This window comes from Papio anubis, chromosome 3 (genome assembly GCF_008728515.1).
Source record: "Papio anubis isolate 15944 chromosome 3, Panubis1.0, whole genome shotgun sequence".
NCBI classification, from domain to species: domain Eukaryota; kingdom Metazoa; phylum Chordata; class Mammalia; order Primates; family Cercopithecidae; genus Papio; species Papio anubis.
Genome location: NC_044978.1, coordinates 11,029,496 through 11,048,005, shown reverse-complemented (window position 1 = coordinate 11,048,005; position 18,510 = coordinate 11,029,496). Strand labels below are relative to the sequence as shown.

Genomic DNA, 18,510 nt, shown 5'->3' with positions numbered 1-18,510 from the left:
GTATTCCATGTGTCTATATACCACATTGTATTTATCCATACTTAGATTCTTAGATTCACTCATCCATTAATAGACACTAAGGTTAATTCCATATCTTGGCCATTTTAAATAATGCTGCAATGAACAGAGGGGTGCAGATATCTCTTTGACGTACTGATTTCATTTCCTTTGACTATATTCCCAGATGTAGAATTGTTGATTCATAATGGTAGTTCTATTTTTATTTTTCAACAGTCCTCTGTGCTGTTTTATGAAATAGCTGTATTAATTTACATTTTCACCAACAATGTGCAAGTGTTTCCTTTTCTCCAGATAATTGCCAACACTTAATATCTTTAGTCCTTTTATTTTTCTCAGAAAACCATGTTTGCCACTAAACAATTTGCAGGTAACCTCAGCTATTTGGAGTGATCTCATTATTTGACCTTCAGTCTTCTTCTTCTTCTTTTTTCTTCTTTTTTTAAGAGCCAGAGTCTTGCTCTGTTGCCAGGCTGAAGTGCAGTGGTGCTCACTGCAACCTCCGCCTCCAAGGTTCAAGCAATTTCTCCTGCCTCAGCCTCCCAAGTAGCTGGGATTACAGGCACGTGCCACCACGCCCGGCTAATTTTTTGTATTTTAGTAGAGATAGGGTTTCACTATATTGGCCAAGATGGTCTCGATCTCCTGATCCTGTGATCCGCCCACCTTGGCCACTCAAAGTGCTGGGATTACAGGCGTGAGCCACTGCGCCCGGCCCGGTCTTTTTTAAAATAGCCATATTAACAGGTGTGAGACCATAATTTATTGTGGCTATAATTTGCATTTCCCCAGTGATCAGTGATGTTGAGCATTTTTTCAAATATCTCTTGGCCATTTACATGTCTTCTTTTGATAGTTGTGCCTATTTTGATTCTTATTTTTAATCAGGTTATTTTTTTTTTCTTGCTATTGAGTTGTTTGAGTTCCTTACATATTTTGAATATTAATCCCTTATCAGATGAATCGTTTGCCAATATTTTTCCCCATCTTCTAGGTTGTTTCTTAACTATATTGGTTGTTTTTTATGCTGTGCAGGAGACTTTTATTTTGCTATAATCTCATTTGTGTATTTCTTTTTTGTTGCTTGTGCTTTTGGAGTAATGTCCAAAAATTTATTGCCCAAACCAGTTTTATAAAATGTTCCCTTTACATTTTCTTCTAGGAGCTTTATAGTTTAGGTTATATTTTTAGTATTTAATCCATTTTGAGGTAATTTTTGTATATGATGTGAGATGGGGTTATATTTCTATTCTTCTGTATGTAGATATGCAGTTTTCCAGCAGCATTTGTGCAAGAGATTGTTCTTTCCCACTTGTATATTCTTGGCATCTTTGTTAAAAAATCAATGGGCAGTAAATGCATAAACTCACTTCTATTCTGTTCAACTGGTCTCTGTATCTCTTTTTATGCTAGTACCATGCTTTCTTGCTTACTATAGATTTATGGTACATTTTGAAGTCAGGTATTGCGATACTTCCAGCTTTGTTCATTTTGCTCAAGATTGTTTTGGCTGTTTGAAGTCCTTTTCAGTTCAATAAACCTTTTTTTCATTTCTGTGAAAATACATCTTTGTAGCTTTTAAATATATCTTTTAACTTTAATAGTAATTACACTTGATGTGTTGATTCCTTTGATAGTATGGACAGTTTAACAATATTAATTCTTCCAATGTATGAATAGGGGCCACCATTCTATTTATTTGTGTCTTCTTCAATTTCTTTTATCAGTATTTCATAGTATTCAGTGTACACATCTTTCACCCCCTTGGTTAAATTTATTTCTCTGTGGGCTTTTTTCTTATGACTATTGTAAATGGATTTTTTTTTTTTTATTTTTTAAAGACAGTTCACTGCTGGTGTATAGAAATGCTACTGATGTTTGTACATTGACTTTGTATTCTGCAACTTTAATAAATTGGCTTATTACACTTTAACGGTTTTCTGCTGAAATCTTTAGAGTTTTCTATTTATAAGATCAAGTCATCCGCAAACAAGGTCAATTTAACTTTTTCCTTTCCTATTTGGATGCCTTTTATATCTTTCTCTTGCCTAACTGTTTTGCCAAGGACTCCCAGTACTATGTTAAATAGAAGTGCTGAGAATAAGTCATCCTTGTCTTATTCATGATCTTAGAGAAAAGGTTTTTGACTTCTCACCATTGAGTATGATGTTATCTGTGGGCTTGTCATATATGGCTGTTTTTGTGATAAGATACACTCCTTCTATACCTAAGTTATTGAGAGCTCTTACCATGAAAAAATGTTGAATTGTGTCAAATGCTTTTTCCATATCTGTGGAGCTGATGGATATAATTTTTATGTTTCAGTCTGTTGTGGTTTCTCACTTTTATTAATTTGCATCTGTTGGATTATCCTTGCATCCCAGGAATAAATGCTACTTAATCATGGTGAGTGATCCTTTTAATGTGTTGCTTAATTTGATTTACTAGTATTTTGTTGAGAATTGCTGCATCTATTTTTATTAGAGATATTGGCTTGTAATTTCCTTTTTTGTAGTATCTTTGTCTAGTTTTGGTATTAGGATAATGATAGGCTAAGAATAAAAGAGAGAAGACACAAATAAATAAAATTATAAATCAAAGCAAAGCTATTACAACTGAAATTACAGAAGTACAAAAGATTATAAGAGTCTAATATGAACAATTATACACTAAAGTTTGGATAACTTGGAAGAAATAGATAAATTCCTGGGAACATACAAACTACCAAGACTGAATTATGCAGACAGAGAAGATCTGAACAGAGCAGTAACGAGTAAGAAAATAGAATCAGTAACAAAAAGCCTCCCATCAAAGAAAAGCCCAAAACCTTCATATTGAATTCTACCAAACATTTAGAGAAGAACTAATACTATTCCTTCTCAAAGTCTTCCAAAACATTGTAGAGGAGAGAGTAATAAAAGCTTATTTTATCTTTATTATTTTTTTTGCAGTCAGCTTGCTTATATATTCGGAATTTTGTGTCCAAATTCATAAAGTATGTTGATGTGCATTTTATTTTTCTTATCATTCCTTTGGTATTTCTATCAATGTAATGTTGACTTCATACAAGACTTGCAAAGTCCTCTCTCATTTATGGAAGAAATTATGTGTGATGGTTATTTTTTCTTCTTTAAATGTATCTTAAGCATTTTCCTGTAAAATTATCTGGGCCTGAAACTCTGTATTTTGTAAGTTTTCTATTTGGTAGATTTCTACTCTGGAATGCTTTTAACTCTAAATTCAAGACTATTTATGTTATCTAGATTTTCTTATGAGTTTCAGTAGTCTCTTTTCTTCTAAGAATGGTTACATTTCATCTCAGTTTTCAAATGTGTGGCATAGGGTTGTTTGTGGTATTCCACTTTAACTCTTTTAATGATTTTGGAATCAGTAGTAGTATTCCTTACTTTCTGATATTGGTCATTTCTCTATTCTGGTTTCTAGATCTTTTCTTTACTGTCTTTTTAGTCTAAAAAGCAAACAAAAAAGTGGTTATGTATTACTTGAGCGTATATTTTATGTTTATTTAAAAAAATAAATAATTTTTTTAAAATGACCTAGGAAAAACTATTAGAAATATATAATTATCTAGTGTACAATAATAAATGATGATATAGCAAAGTAGTGTAGCTTTTTTGAGTAGCTTTTAAAATGCTTTCTGAGTGTGTGCTTTCATTTTCTACAAAGTGCTTTATATTTTGTTATACAATGAAACACCAACAGCTCAGCAGTACCAATAAGAAGAGAAAATTACAAACTTTAAGGTGTGAGCTCACAGGAGTATTGCCGGAATCTGAAACTCCATGAAATGATAACAAAAACTTTCGATTCAATTTGTCTTTTTCTGAAACACCAAAGTTATACAATAAGCTGAAATAGGTTTAGTACAAACTATACATGGGATTGCATTCTAACTAACTACTTAGAAAATTAAAATATAGTCATTATGAGAAATAAATCAATTTTGTCAAAACTGAGTATGCAATTAATTGTGAGCCAAAATAATAGAATATAGAAATACAAAAAAGGCATCACTTCCTAATTAGTTGCAATGGTGGCAGTGGAGACTATACTTCACGTGGTTTCCCTCCAGAAACCTCACCAGCTTCTCTTGGTAAGGATCTGAGAAAGATCTCTTAATAGTGCTGACAAGGAATGGGGAAAAAAATATCCATTATGAAGCTCCTAAGATATTTCTTTAACACATGCTTACTGTCCAGGAGGGAAGACATCACCAAAGAACAATACTAAAAATTTATCCCCAGTGGGAAGACATGTGCTTCTCACTTCAACACCTTCAGCCTTTCTGCCTCACCTAAGGAAGAAAAAAAATCAAAACAAAAGAACAAAACATAGTCAACAGGGGAGAGAGGGCTAAAGAAACTGACAAGGAATGTTTGGCCAGAGAAGGGAGTAGAGATAACAATAACAACAATAATTAATTAATTAATATTTTAAAAAATCTACCCAGAGGACAAGAAACACTTGTAAAGGCCACATTCCCAAAACACAGCTCCAGTTAGAGACTGAGATTTAATTAGAGGATTACAGAGCATGTCCCTTTCTAAGCTCCACCAACACTCTAACAAAAGCCAGTTTAATTCCACTGGATTACAGAAGAAATAGCTGTAAGGCAAAGACTCCATCTAACAAGCAGTACAAAAGGAAGCCTCAAAGGCAAGACTGGAGACAAAAACAGGCACACAAGCAAAATTTAAATTCTCTCCTAACTACAGCTACAGTAAACATAAAAAACAGTCCACACTTAGCCAGATTAACTTATATAAGTCCTTACACTAGGGACATATTTACCAGGATTCGTATTACCTGATACGATGTGTCCAGCTGACAACAGAAAATTACAAGGCATACCAAAGGCAAAAAGAAAAAAAAAAGAATAGAAAAGAAAAGCATGCTGAATAGACAAGCAATCATTAAGATCAGAATAGAAAAATACAGATTTCGTATTTATCAGAAAAGATATTTAAATGATTGTACTCAATATATTAAGAGCTCTAATGGAAAACTTGTTTTTTGTTATTAAGCTATCTAATGGAATTTTTTTTTTACATTAATGTCAGCGGAGAGATAAGACCGATAAAGAAAAAAAAATCAAAAGAAAATCCTGAAATCAAAACTACTGAAATGGAAATTAAGAATGCTCTTAATAAGCTTGCTATGGTTTGAATATTTGTGTTCCCTTTACCATCAGGTTTGAAATTTCATTACCAATGCGACAGTATTTAAGAGGTGGGCCATTAGTGGGTGATGACTCCATGAGGGCACCTGCTCATGAATGAGATCAGTAACCAAGAAGGGCTGAAGAGATCTTGCTGGGTCCTTTCTGCCCTTTCACCCTTCTGCCATGTAAAGAAACAGTGTTCATCCTCCCTGGAGGATGCAGCCACAAGGTGCCATCTTTGAAGGGAAGAATTGGCCCTTACTAGACGTCGAACCTGCTAGTGCCTTGATCTTGAAATTCCAGCCTCCAGATTTGTGTGAGAAACAAATTTCTATTCTTCACACATTACCCAGTCTCAAGTATTTTGTTACAACCGCAGCAAAGGACTAAGACAAAGCTCATGAAGACTTTCAAGAAAACTGAGGAAATGACTAGTGAGCTTGAAGATAGGTTAATATAACCTGTAACTCAAAGGGAACCAAAGAATGAAGACACAGATCAGGACGTCCAAGAAATATGGAATGATATCAAAAGTTATATCCATAATTAAACAGCAGGAAAAGAAAAGAACAAGAATAAGGCAAAATAAATATTTGAAACAATAAGACTGAGAATTTTCCAAAATTAATATGATACATCAAATCACACATCCAGGATGCTCAGAGAACGCCAAACAAGATGAATATGAAATACACACGTACACACAGACACACAGACACACACACACACACACACACAAACACATACATGTATCTAAGCATAACATCATCAAGCTGCCAAAAAAAAAAAAATACAGGGGGAAAATCTTATAGAAAGTTGGGTACATCTTAACTATACAGAAGCAAGGATGAGAATGACAACGTACCTGTCATCAGAAATCATACAACCAAATAGAGTGGAGTAACGTTTTTAAGTGTTGAAAGAAAAAAACTGCCAACTTAGAATAACATATCTAGCAAAATTATCCTTCAAAAGTGAAGAAGAAATAAAGGCTTTTTCAGAAGAACAACTGAACGAATTCATTACTGGAAGATCTACACTGTAAAAAATATTAAAAGAAATTCTTTAGATTAAATAAAGTAATATACATGAGAAACTTGGATGGATGTGCAATTTTTTAAAAGTTTTTCTTATCTTAATTGATCAAAAAGATAATTATTGACAGCAATGATAGCAACAATAATCAATTCATCATTGCTCGGGGATGTCAGATAAATGGCAGTAAAATCCTCATGCCTGTAATCCCAGCACTTTGGGAGGCCGAGACGGGTGGATCACCTGAGGTCAGGAGCTCATGACCAGCATGGCCAACAACGTGAAACCACATCTCTAGTAAAAATACAAAAATTAGCCAGGTATGGTGGTGGGTGCCTATAATCCCAGCTACTCAGGAGGCTGAGGCAGGAGAATTGTTTGAACCCGGGAGGCGGAGGTTGCAGTGAGCTGAGATCAGGCCACTGCACTCCAGCCTGAGTGACAGAACTAGACTCTGTCTCAAAATAAATAAATAAATGGCAGTAAAATCACAAGAAATAAGACAGACATACTGGTAATACTACGTTATGAGGTATCCATACTACACTCACAGTCGTGTGTGTGTATGTGTGTGTGTGTGTGTGTATGTATTTTTTTTTGAGACGGAGTGTCACTCTGTTGCCCAGGCTGGAGTGCAGTGGCGCAATCTTGGCTCACTGCAACTTCTGCCCCCCAGATTCAAGCGATTCTCCTGCCTCAGTCTCCTGAGTAGCTGGGACTACAGACCTGTGTCACCATGCCCAGCTATTTTTTTGTATTTTTAGTAGAGACGGGGTTTCACCGTGTTAGCCAGAATGGTCTTGATCTCCTGACATCGTGATCCGCCCACCTTGGTCTCCCAAGGTGTTGGGATTACAGGCGTGAGCCACCTCTCCTTCCTGGCTCATAAGTTTTTATTTGACATTGTACTTAGATTATGTAAACATATATGTTGTAAACCCTAGGGCAACCATTTAAAACGTTTGCGTTAAGTATAAATTACATGCTGACAGAGAATAAAATTAACTAGTATAACATGCTCAATTAAAACCGGAGAAAATAGAAAAAGAGGAGAGAAAAGAAAGAACAAATGTAATGATGATTGAAATTAATGTATAGCTTTCATATATCCTGGAACTATTTTGAATTAATACAAATTTATATATCAGAAAAATGTTTATTCTCAATAGATTAAATAATAATTAAATAATTTTAGTGCTAAATTGAAGTTGTTTAAATAAAAATGCTTCATATTGTTTAAAAATAATGTTTTGTAAAATAAGGATTATCCCTACAAATAAGGATGTTTATAAAGTTAACAACCAAATTTAACAAATTCATTTAAATATGATTTAAGAAAAACATGCTAAATACCTACAGGCCTGAGTGAGTCAGATCTAGACGTAGATGGGTCTAGAAATCATATTTTAATCAGTCCTATATGTAAACACTGTTAGGATTTCCAAGCCATTGTCGTATTTAGAGACACACATCAATTAAAAGTTAGCACATAACAGAATGCAACTTGCTGGAACAGACTATGACATTGATAGAATCATATTTTTTGCTAACACTTAACATTGCTTACTTCTGCTTTGTGTTTTTTTTAGACAGTGTCTCCCTCTGTCACCCAAGCTGGAGTGCAGTGGCATAAGCATGGCTCACTGCAGCCTCTCCCTCTTGGGCTCAAGGGATCCTCCTGCCTCGGCCTATGTACCTGGGACTACAGGCATGTACCACCATGTCTGGCTAATTTTCTATTTTTCATAAAGATGGGGTGTCACTATGTTGCATAGGCTGGTCTCAAACTCTTGGGCTCAAACAGTCCTCTCACTTCCTCCTCCCAAAGTGCTAGGACACGAATGAGCCACTGTGCTTTTCTTATTGTTTATTTTTAACTTTTTTGTTTTCCTTAAAATGATTTGTTGAAACCTACTCAATGGAAGTCTCTGAGAACTGTACAACCCGAAAGCCTGAGGGAGGTGGTCAATTCTTCCTCATCCAACTTTGTCAAGCATAACCTCTCAATTGATAGAGAAACTATTGAGGCTTTGCCTTCACGCCTCGGAAAGAAGCAAAGGAGAAATCATGCTCATCTAGCATTTAGTTGGAGAGAAAAATACAGTATTAATGTTTAACTTCTTCTCAGAAGAGAGATGGATGCTTTAATTCAAGGCAAGGGGCAGCAACGTTAACTCAATGGGAGCTAGGAAGCATTAGAAGGAAGAAATATATGATATCCATACAAATAATGAAGGGCATGTGGTTCTACTCTTCTACATTTCAGCAGGTCTGAATAATTTCTTACAGCTATTCCTGCCACAGGAGCCATTAGATTCAGAAAGCAGTATGAAAACAGAAAATAGTAAACTATTGATTCATAAGCCACTTTCTCAAACCTCGAGTTTTTTTTTTTTTTTTAAACATTCACTTGGTAACCTATTTAAATCCTTGTCTGTCTTCAAAATGTGTGACAACAGAAAGCAAATGTGGTCTACCAGTCAACCTTAATTAACATTCTTTGAGGTCAGATACAAAAATATTGATATGATTATCATCAGTATATTGATATAGTATTTTTGTATTGATATATTGACATAGTATCTCTGTATTGATATGTTTATATCACATCTCTTTAAAGATGGTAGAGCGAAGCCGTGGTGATGAGGATATGCAATTTGATCCCAATTCTGAAAAAGTTCATTCTGTCTTCTGTCTTACCATTCATTGCCCTATTGTATAATAATGGAGCAAAAGATCAATTCTTAAAATTCTCTTGCTTTTGTATAAACATTAGAACATAAGTGACAAACCTGCAAATAAAATATTTTTTTAAAAAACTGACAGATATTAGTTTATTACTGATTATATTATTCTTTATTAAAATGTGAGTATAATTTTAAATCTAAGTCAAATTACTTCATGTGAATATCTACATAACTGTAACAGACATAATATTTTAAAAATATAAGCTTCCTGGACACGTAGACTCTCCCAAGACTAAACCAGAAATAAGTAAAAAAAAATAATAATAAAATAAAAATAAGCTAACCACAGTGCCTAACAGCCCTGTAGCTTTATAAGGAAGATTAAGAACAAAGACACAACTACAAAACAATCACTAGGTCATGCATCTTGGCCTGGATTTTCTCATTTAGCTGTCAGGAGAGCATGACAACTATGTAGTCACTCTTCTACCTCTATAAGCAACTTTAGAAATAAAGGAGACAAAACTTTATGTGAAGTGTACAGTAGTCCTCTCTAATCCACAGTTTCACTTTCTGGGTTTTCAGTTACCTAAGGTCAACCACAGTTCGAAACTGTTAAATGGAAAGTTCCAAAAGTAAACAATTCATAAACTTTAAATTGAGCAATGTTCTGAGCAGTATGAGGAAATCTCACTCAGTCCCGCGCAGGACATGAATTCTCCCTTTGTCCAGCATCCCCACTCTACCTGCCCATTAGCCACTCAGTAGCCCTCTTGGTTATCAGATCCGCTGTCCCAGAATCACAGCACTTGAGTTAAAGGAACGCATATTTTACCTACTAACGTCCTCAAAGCCCAAGAGTAGTGATAATGGCAATTGAGATATGACAAAGAGAAACTATACAGTGCTCATTTAGGTGAAAAGGTGAAAGCTCTCAACTTAATAAGAAAAAAAGGAAAAATGTATACTGAGCTTGCTAAAATTTACCCTAAGAACACATCTGTCCATGAAATTGTGAAGAAGAAAAAATTTGTGCTAGATCTGCTGTCGCACCTCAAACTGCAAAAGTTATGGCCGCAGAGCATGTTACATGCTCAGTTAAAAAGGCTTCAAATTTGTGGTGAAAGACATGAATGGAAGTGTATTCTGATATAAGGCAGTCAGGTTCATTCTACCATCCCAAGTAGCATCACTCAAAAGGGGTTTCGGAACATATTTCAAATGGAGAAGGAAAGACTATTCTACCAGTTTTTATTTCTGTTGCCTATTTTCCCAATCAGATGCTTTACTATTTTTATTTATTTTATCAATGAGATAATTTTTTAATATATTTATTAGAGACAAGGTCTACCTATTGTCCAGGCTAGAGTGCAGTGGCACAATCATAACTCACCTTAAACTCGAACTCCTGGATTTAAGCAGAGATAATATTTTAAGATTAATTCATGTAAGACAAATTAAGTTGGCATAAAGTATGCCCATTTTAGATTTTTTATAAGTACAGACATGCATCATATAATGATGTCTCTGTCAAATATGCACTGTGTATACATCTATTTTGCCATAATAAGAGCTACTCTGTAGAGGTGTACCATATTTTAGTCTTTTATGCTGTATTTTTACTGTACTTTTTCTGTGTTTAGATATGTTTAGATACTGAATCTGAATGCTGTCAATTAAACCACGATGTCTTCCACTCACAAATTTAATGCCTTTTCCATCTTAACTAAGCACTTATAATGCACTATGGCTGTAACTTTCACCTTTTTACTTAGGGGAAACACTTGATAACTTCTCTTTGTTATATCTTTTTTGCCAGCATCGCTACTCTTGTGTTTGGGCTTCTAAGTGGCTCATCAGAAAGGAGCTTCTGCAGCCTGGAACCTCTGGAGGAAGGTATGATTCATGTTCCAGGACAGAGCTGGACAACATGAGATTTCATCACTCTACTGAGCGTGGTACACAATTGATTAATTATGAATTGTTTACTTATGGACATTTTTATTTAACATCTTCAGACCACAGTTAACTACAGGTAACTGAAACAGTAAAAAGTGAAATCACGGTTAGGAGAAACAACTGTAGAACAAAAGATTGCTGGTTCCCCATAACTATAAAAGGATAATCTCGCAATTAAATTGTAGCAACAGAAAGTTTATTATGGCACCCTTGTTGCAACAGTAAAAATTTGGAAGCAAATATGGTCTCCACGATAGAGAGGTTGATTATATTTTACTACGCAGTTATTGGCAAGGTATAAAGAAAAATTTTTAAAGCTGTAAAATGTTTTCTATAGGTATCTATTGTTTAAATGATAATATGTAGTGTGTATACATTGTTTTTGTCTGGAAATAGTCTGGGGAACAGTTATGTGGAAGAAAGACTTGGATGGAGAAGAGCTCTTTAGGTAAATACAGCTCTAAATTTTCCAAGTTTTGAAATGAAAAGGAGCACCTGGACATAAATTGTATTATTTTTCTGTTTCTGCATTAAAAATTACCACAGATTTAATTATGTCTTTAACAGCTTTTCCCACAATATAGAATAACCGAATTACTGTTTGACAGAATAACTAGGAGGTATTATACACTAGGCAGCAAGAATCTTGGGGCCCTCTTGGATTTTTGCTTAGCACAAAATTTTGATCTCTTTGTTTCTCTCTCTCCCTGTCTCTCTTTGACTGATAAAATTAAAAAACAGGCAAATATGACTCTCCAAGTCATATTTACTAGAAATATATACAAGGGATAAAAATGTATTTGTTAATGCTAAGTATTGTTTGTATATATGCACGCACACACATAAACACACTGAAGGTCCATATGGATAAACAAAAAGGTTTAGGCCAGGGGCGGTGGTTCACAGCCGTAATCCCAGCACTTTGGAAGGCTGAGGTGGGCGGATTACCTGAGGCCGGGAGTTCAAGACCAGCATGACCAACAGGGAGAAACCCCATCTCTACTAAAACTACAAAGCATCTCTAATCTCAGCTACTCGGGAGGCTGAGGCAGGAGAATCACTTGAACCTGGGAGGCAGAGGTTGCAGGGAGCCAAGATCATGCCACTGGACTCCAGCCTGGCAACAGAGCAAGACCCCCTCTCAAAAAAAAAAAAAAAAAAAAAAAGCAGGTTTAATGGGATGATCCAGAGTGGGAACAGAGGAAATGATGACTAGGAATACTGTTTAATCTCTTTTTGATGTTAAAAAGGTGGTGATAAAGGCAGTCAGTATTAATTGTATATTAAAATTAAAAAGAGAAACCAAGGTAGAAAAGGACATATCTGTGGTTTATTTTAAAGGACTGGGTAAGGTATTGCAGTTTGTTGCACTCTGGAAAATCATTAAGGAATTTTAAAAGAAGAAAATTATTTCAGTTATTAATAGCACACATTTCATTTTTTATGTCTATATAAAAAGTGATAGAAAATGAAGCTATGAAGTAAGTTTGTGCTGAAGTACCAGTTAATGGAATAGACCACCTAATTTTTACATACAGCTATTAATGGGGTTTATCCTTGCCCTGATGCTGCTACTTATATTTGGCAGACTGCCTAGAACAGGAACATGCTTTCATTTTGATTTTTTTGGTCAACTAGTTCCCCTAAGACCAATGTGGTAACATTACTATTCCCAATCTAGAGAAGAAAATTTTAACGACAAAAATTCAGTTGTTCAGGAGCACGCAGATGGTAAGGGACAGGGCAGACACTCTCCAGAGCCTGTGCTCTTCACAGCTGTGCTAGCCTGCCTCTCCTGCCCATGGATCCGTCCACATCATGAAAGAACAGGGACGACGAGTTTGTGCTTCAGAAAGAGCCACAAGCTCTGTGGAATACTATTCAGCAATGACAACAAAGTCAGTAGAACCACACGCCTTGACCTGGACTCATCTCACAAGCACAATGCTGAATGAAAGAAGCTAGGCACGGGGTGTCCGTGACGTAAAAGCGAGAGCATTTGCTCTGAGTATGTAACAGGAAGGGGACACGATGGGGACTTTTGAGGGCTTGATTTGGACTAGTTACACATGTGTGTACATTTGATTAAAAGTCAAACAACAAACAACATTTGTGAACTTTTCTATGTTTATGTTATACTTGAATTAAAAAAATATTTAACAAAAAGGGAAGAGTACATTTTCCTCCATCTGATCATGAAAAGCATGTTTTTTCTTTTGTTTTGTTTTTCTTTACTGACTTTTAGAAAATTTAAACTACCATTAATAGTCTCTAATAATAAATACATATATCATCATCTTTTGTATATCTATTTCTTATTCAATTCCACTCCATTTAATTCTATTTATTGTCTCCCTTTTGTCTGTTTATATGAATGGAAATTGTAAAACCAAAATGTACTGAAAGGATCAGTAGTCAGATATCATATGTAAATATTGCCTATTAATAAGTACTTAGACAGCCTTGATGAATAATGTTTTTCTTCTTTTTCAGTTTTCTTGACAGAGATCCATGTATTCTGGAATAAGCAGACAGTTCGAAAAAACATAATCAGATTTCATACTTTCTTTATTTGACATCTCACATACCAATCTTCACATTGAACACTGAGAGACATGAAATAATTGGACCTTGCTTCTATGAATAGAACCTTGGATAAAGGATCCCTGTTCTAGGCATTTCTTTTATATCATATCCTTGAAATTCTCAAAACACTTGATCTGATCTCTTATAGTATTATTGACATATTTTTTATCTGTTTGCCACCAGGCAATGAGTTCAAGGACTGGGTTATGTCTGAAAGATTACAGAGTCTGGCAATTACTTGATTTTCAATGTATGCCTGTTGTCTACACTGCCACTCCTGCTCTCAAATGTAAAGCATCTTTGCATTACTGAGACCTCTCTGCAAAACTTTGGGACCCATATTCTTTAAGAATTCTGATACGGCATTCTGTCATAATAATATATTATAGTGGCATCAGGCACTTTACAAATGAGAAAGTGGATGGATGGATGACTTTTCTGGTAAGACTATGTTATTTACAGTTCTATGACTTTAAGTCATCTTTTTGTTCCGTTCTATTTTTTTAATACCATAGTCTATTATCATTAGTGATTGTAATATCACTAAGTGTCTTCTGGAAATATTTCAAAACACACTGCAACTTAATAGTATATTTCAAAATAATGAAAGATAACACTAAACAATGATTCACGTGTCAAAATTTATCATTTTTCCCAACGAGAAAGAGGAGTTAAATGACCTGCTACATAGTTTATTCCATTCTCCCATTAGTTAAATAGCCAGAAAATCGTGTGCAGTCTAGTGTTCAGTCTGACAAGAAATTGTAGATTATCAATTGCTTCTAAAACAGAGCACTTGGGCTTCAACTAGGTTAAGAAATGTTACTATTTGTCAAAAATTATAGAGAAACCATTATTTTGTATTACAAACCTCAATGTTTTGAAAACCAAGAGTGGACATTACCTTTTGACATTTATAGAAGATATGTAACTCTTTTAAAATCTTTTTCAACACCATGACAGATATAAGCTACAGCACAGAATTCTTGGTTATACTTGAAATAAATACTCTAGGTTATTTATGCCATCCTTACTGTTTGAAAAAAAGTTTCTTTTGTGGAGGGGGTGGTGGGGACAGAATTTAATACTCTAGGGAATGGAAGATTAAAAATTTCATTCTTCTTTTTGTTCATTCCACTTACTGGGATGGGGATAAGGGGACAAAAATTGGTATGTATTATTTTAAAGCTTTGTAGGGAAATTTGAATTTATATATTATTGAACAGTTTCTGTCACCACAGATAGACACTTCTTTAAATTATTATTTCGTAATAGATAAATACACAAACAACTTAACATTAGCTTTTGATCACTTGCTAAAACTAGCATTAGTCAAAAATCTTTGCAAATCATGCAACTATTAACTCTTTGCTTTTTCTTGTCTGAAACTGTCATAAAAATTGTACCTATCTGATGTGGTTATTGTGATGTTCAATGAGTTAATACAGTGTTTGTAAAAATGCCAAACATGCTGTTCATAAATATTAAAACCTCATGAATAATACCTATTATTATGACTAGCTCAGGAACCACTGTTCTATTTCAGTAAAATATATTTATAGAGCATTCAAATTGTAGATAGGGTAAATGAATAGCGACTGTATTGGCAATAATGGCTCACGATGAGAAATCAAAAACCAAAAGTCAAAAAGGTGAATCTGGTTTCATGTTTTGATAGATCTATTTGAAAAAATAAACACTTTTCTTCACTGTCAGTCCTCAGAACCCACCTGGCCCTCCACTGGTACCGCTCTCTGAGGAAAAATGGAGAGGAGTGGGGGTCAAGGGTTGACACTTTCTCCAGCCCGGCCTCTGTCACAGTGAGTGACAAAAGCCTGGCCTGTCCCTTTCACGTTAGGTGTTTTCTTAATAAACCATCCCGACACCTGGCAACTCAGCTCTTTCCTGCTCAGCTGAACTCCTGACAAATATAATGCTCTAGTAAATGGTGTTAGATGACTCAGGAAGTGACACTAGTGATAATGGATGCTGATATTAAAGTACATGTAAAAAGCTTGGACAAGATGTTTCATTAAAGAAAATAAGAGGAAAGCAATATTTCTAAATATGTGAGTGTAAATATGTATGTATTTATATAAATATGTTTGTGTCCCTGAAAATTTATTCAAGGTATTTAGATCTTTTTAGTTGTAAAACCAATGGATTATATATTTGAAGATGATTTGATGTTCATTTTAATTTGCTGTTCTGTTCTCCTGCGTACAGAATTTGTTAAATAATAAAAGGGTCACAAGGAAAACGATGAGAAAACATTTTTTATTTTATCTTAAAAAAAAGATAAGCAAGGACCTCAATTCTCATAATCTCTCTGATCATTAATTGATCACTCTCACTTGTTAGATGACCCAAGAAGTGACACTATGATAATTGGATGCTGATATTAAAGTACTTGTAAAAGCTTGGACAAGAAGTTTCATTAAAGAAAATTAGAGAAAAGCAATATTTCTAAATATGTGAGTGTAAATATGTATGTATTTATATAAATATGTTTGTGTCCCTGAAAATTTATTCAAGGTTTTTAGAGCTTTTCAGTTGTAAAACCAATGGATTCTATATTTGAAGATGATTTGATTTTCATTTCAATTTGCTCTTCTGTTCTCCTGTGTACAGAATTTGTTAAATAATAAAAGGGTCACAAAGAAAACAATGAGGAAATATATTTTATTTTATCTTTAATAAAAGATAAGCAAGGACCTCAATTCTCATAATCTCTCTGACCAATAATTGATCATTTTCATTGGGAGAGATGCCACCTGGCAAGGAGGTGATAAAGAGAACATGGGTTCCAAATTTTCAAAAGCCCACTTTCTAGAGGGGAAGGAACCCAAACTCAGACATATATGTAATACAATGCAGTACGAAAATAAACAAGTGCTGTGGGAAAACAGACACAAGGAAACTTAGATTGTGACTATTCATGTTAGAAAGTGCTTTTCAAAGGAACTAACATTAGATTGGGGCCATGAAAGGTGCATGGAAATTAGCCAGCAGTCAAGTAGGAAAATATACAAAAGAGTTTCTGTTCAAAGGCAGAATACAAGTTTCTAGAAATTCAGTGAACACACACACATGTATATAAATACAATCTTTCTTTTTGTCGACTTTCCTTTCTTTACTTTTTAAAAAATTCTGTCACCCATTCCTTTATGAAATGTCTAAACTTTACCAATTCATTGTGCTGGGTTTTAGAAGCACAACATTAGACAACACAACTTAAATCTCTTTTAAGAGTTATACATCGCAATATAAATATATTTATATATGTTTATATATATATGTGTCCATGCTCATACCTATATATGTGTGAATGTATATGTGTTTTATACACACATATATTGTAAACATACAAAGAGACTATATCTATCTGTCTGTCTATCTATCTATCTATCTATCTATCTATCTATCTATCTATCTATAAATGGTCTTTAAGAAGGCAACGATTAAGCAGAAACTTAAGAGAAAAAATCTATATCTGAGAGATGGTTGTTCCAGACATAGGAACACAAGGGCAATGGTTTTGAGGCAGGAACATCTTTGCTGTATTTAACTGATAAAAGGTAGTATCGTTGGAGTACCATGGAATAGAGGAAGTGATACCAGAGAAGATATAACAGAGCAAGGCAAAACAAGGCCTTGGATGTAAGGGTAAGCATATTGGAATGGCATCGAATTTTGTGTTGAGCAAGGATGACTTGGACTCTGTGGAAAATGTATTCTGAATGAGAAAGAATGGAAGTATGGATACCACCTAGGAGATTATTATAGTAGTTTACATCACAGGTTAGAATGATGAGGTTTTGGAATAAAATGGTGGCAACAGAGGTGGCAAAATATTAGAATATTTATTGAAATCAAGCCCACAGTGCATTAAGATAGATTGGTTTTTCGGGTGTGAAGGAAGGAGAGGAATTGAACTTGATTCCACCTTTCTGATGTCAACAACTGGAATATACATTTTTCATTTCTCTAATACAGAATGCCTGGGGAGGAGCAGACTCTAAGGCATTCTGAGAGAATGGAAGTCTGAATTACAGGTGGAGAGTAACAAGAAAAGAATTTATAATTAGGACTATTGTATACGTAATCTATCACAACATGCTGAGAAGTTTTGGTGACATGAAGGATTTTTAATTACTGAATTGCTATAATCAAAATAATGTTTTAGAATGCTATCTAAAACAGTGTCATAAATATTAGGTTGGCAGAAAGAAACACGATGGGAAGAAAGTGAATAAGAAGGAAAACGATGCTAGGACTTGTCCTATGGTAGAGACAGGCAATGGTGTAGAGAACAGAGATTTGTTTATTTAACTTTACTAAGAAATTGCTATGTATGATCCTTGTGCTGTGCAGTACAATGATGAATGAGTTGACTACGATATGGTTCTTCCACTAAAAAACAAAACGAAACAAAACAGGATTTTAAAATTCATTTGTAATCCTCAATAAATGACTATTATGTTAATGGTTCCTTAGTCTAGTGTTCACAGATATGTTGGTTTTTTGTAAGTTGCAATTCCCTTTCAAAGCAAAACTTACCTATTACTCTGCACAATTGACAAGTAATAGTTAATAATATACATGTGCTTACATATATGTGCACATATAATGATACTTTAGTAGGAAAAATCACTCATTCAAAATTAATACATTACATTAAAAAGAAATGGATTCCATGCATCTCAAATCACTTAAGTATATGTAAATGAAGAATTGAAATAGGCCAGGCGTGGTGGTGCACACCTGTGGTCCCAGCTACTTGGGGAGGCTTGCTTTAGCACAAGAGGTCAAGGCTTAAGTGAACCATAACTGGGCCACTGCTCTCTAGCTTGGACAACAGAGCAAGGCCCACTTTCAAGAAAAAATAAGAAAAGAATTGAAATAAGGTCAAAGATCCAGAAATCCTGAGTTTCTTTTCAATGTCCAGAAATGTATAGAAAGTGAGAGTTAAATATATGAGCAGACAACTTTGTCTGACATCTTGGAAGAGAAGGTAACACAAAGGGTTGTGTGAGAATCTTT

At 34.6% G+C, this 18,510-nt stretch overlaps 1 non-coding gene across 1 annotated transcript; it reads right to left on the bottom strand.

Moving 5' to 3' along the window:
- Nucleotides 1-351: 351 nt before the first annotated feature.
- On the bottom strand, nt 352-422 carry LOC116274348. The gene has a single exon (XR_004182974.1). It is a non-coding gene; the product is annotated as a small nucleolar RNA SNORD65 (small nucleolar RNA).
- Nucleotides 423-18,510: the final 18,088 nt, after the last annotated feature.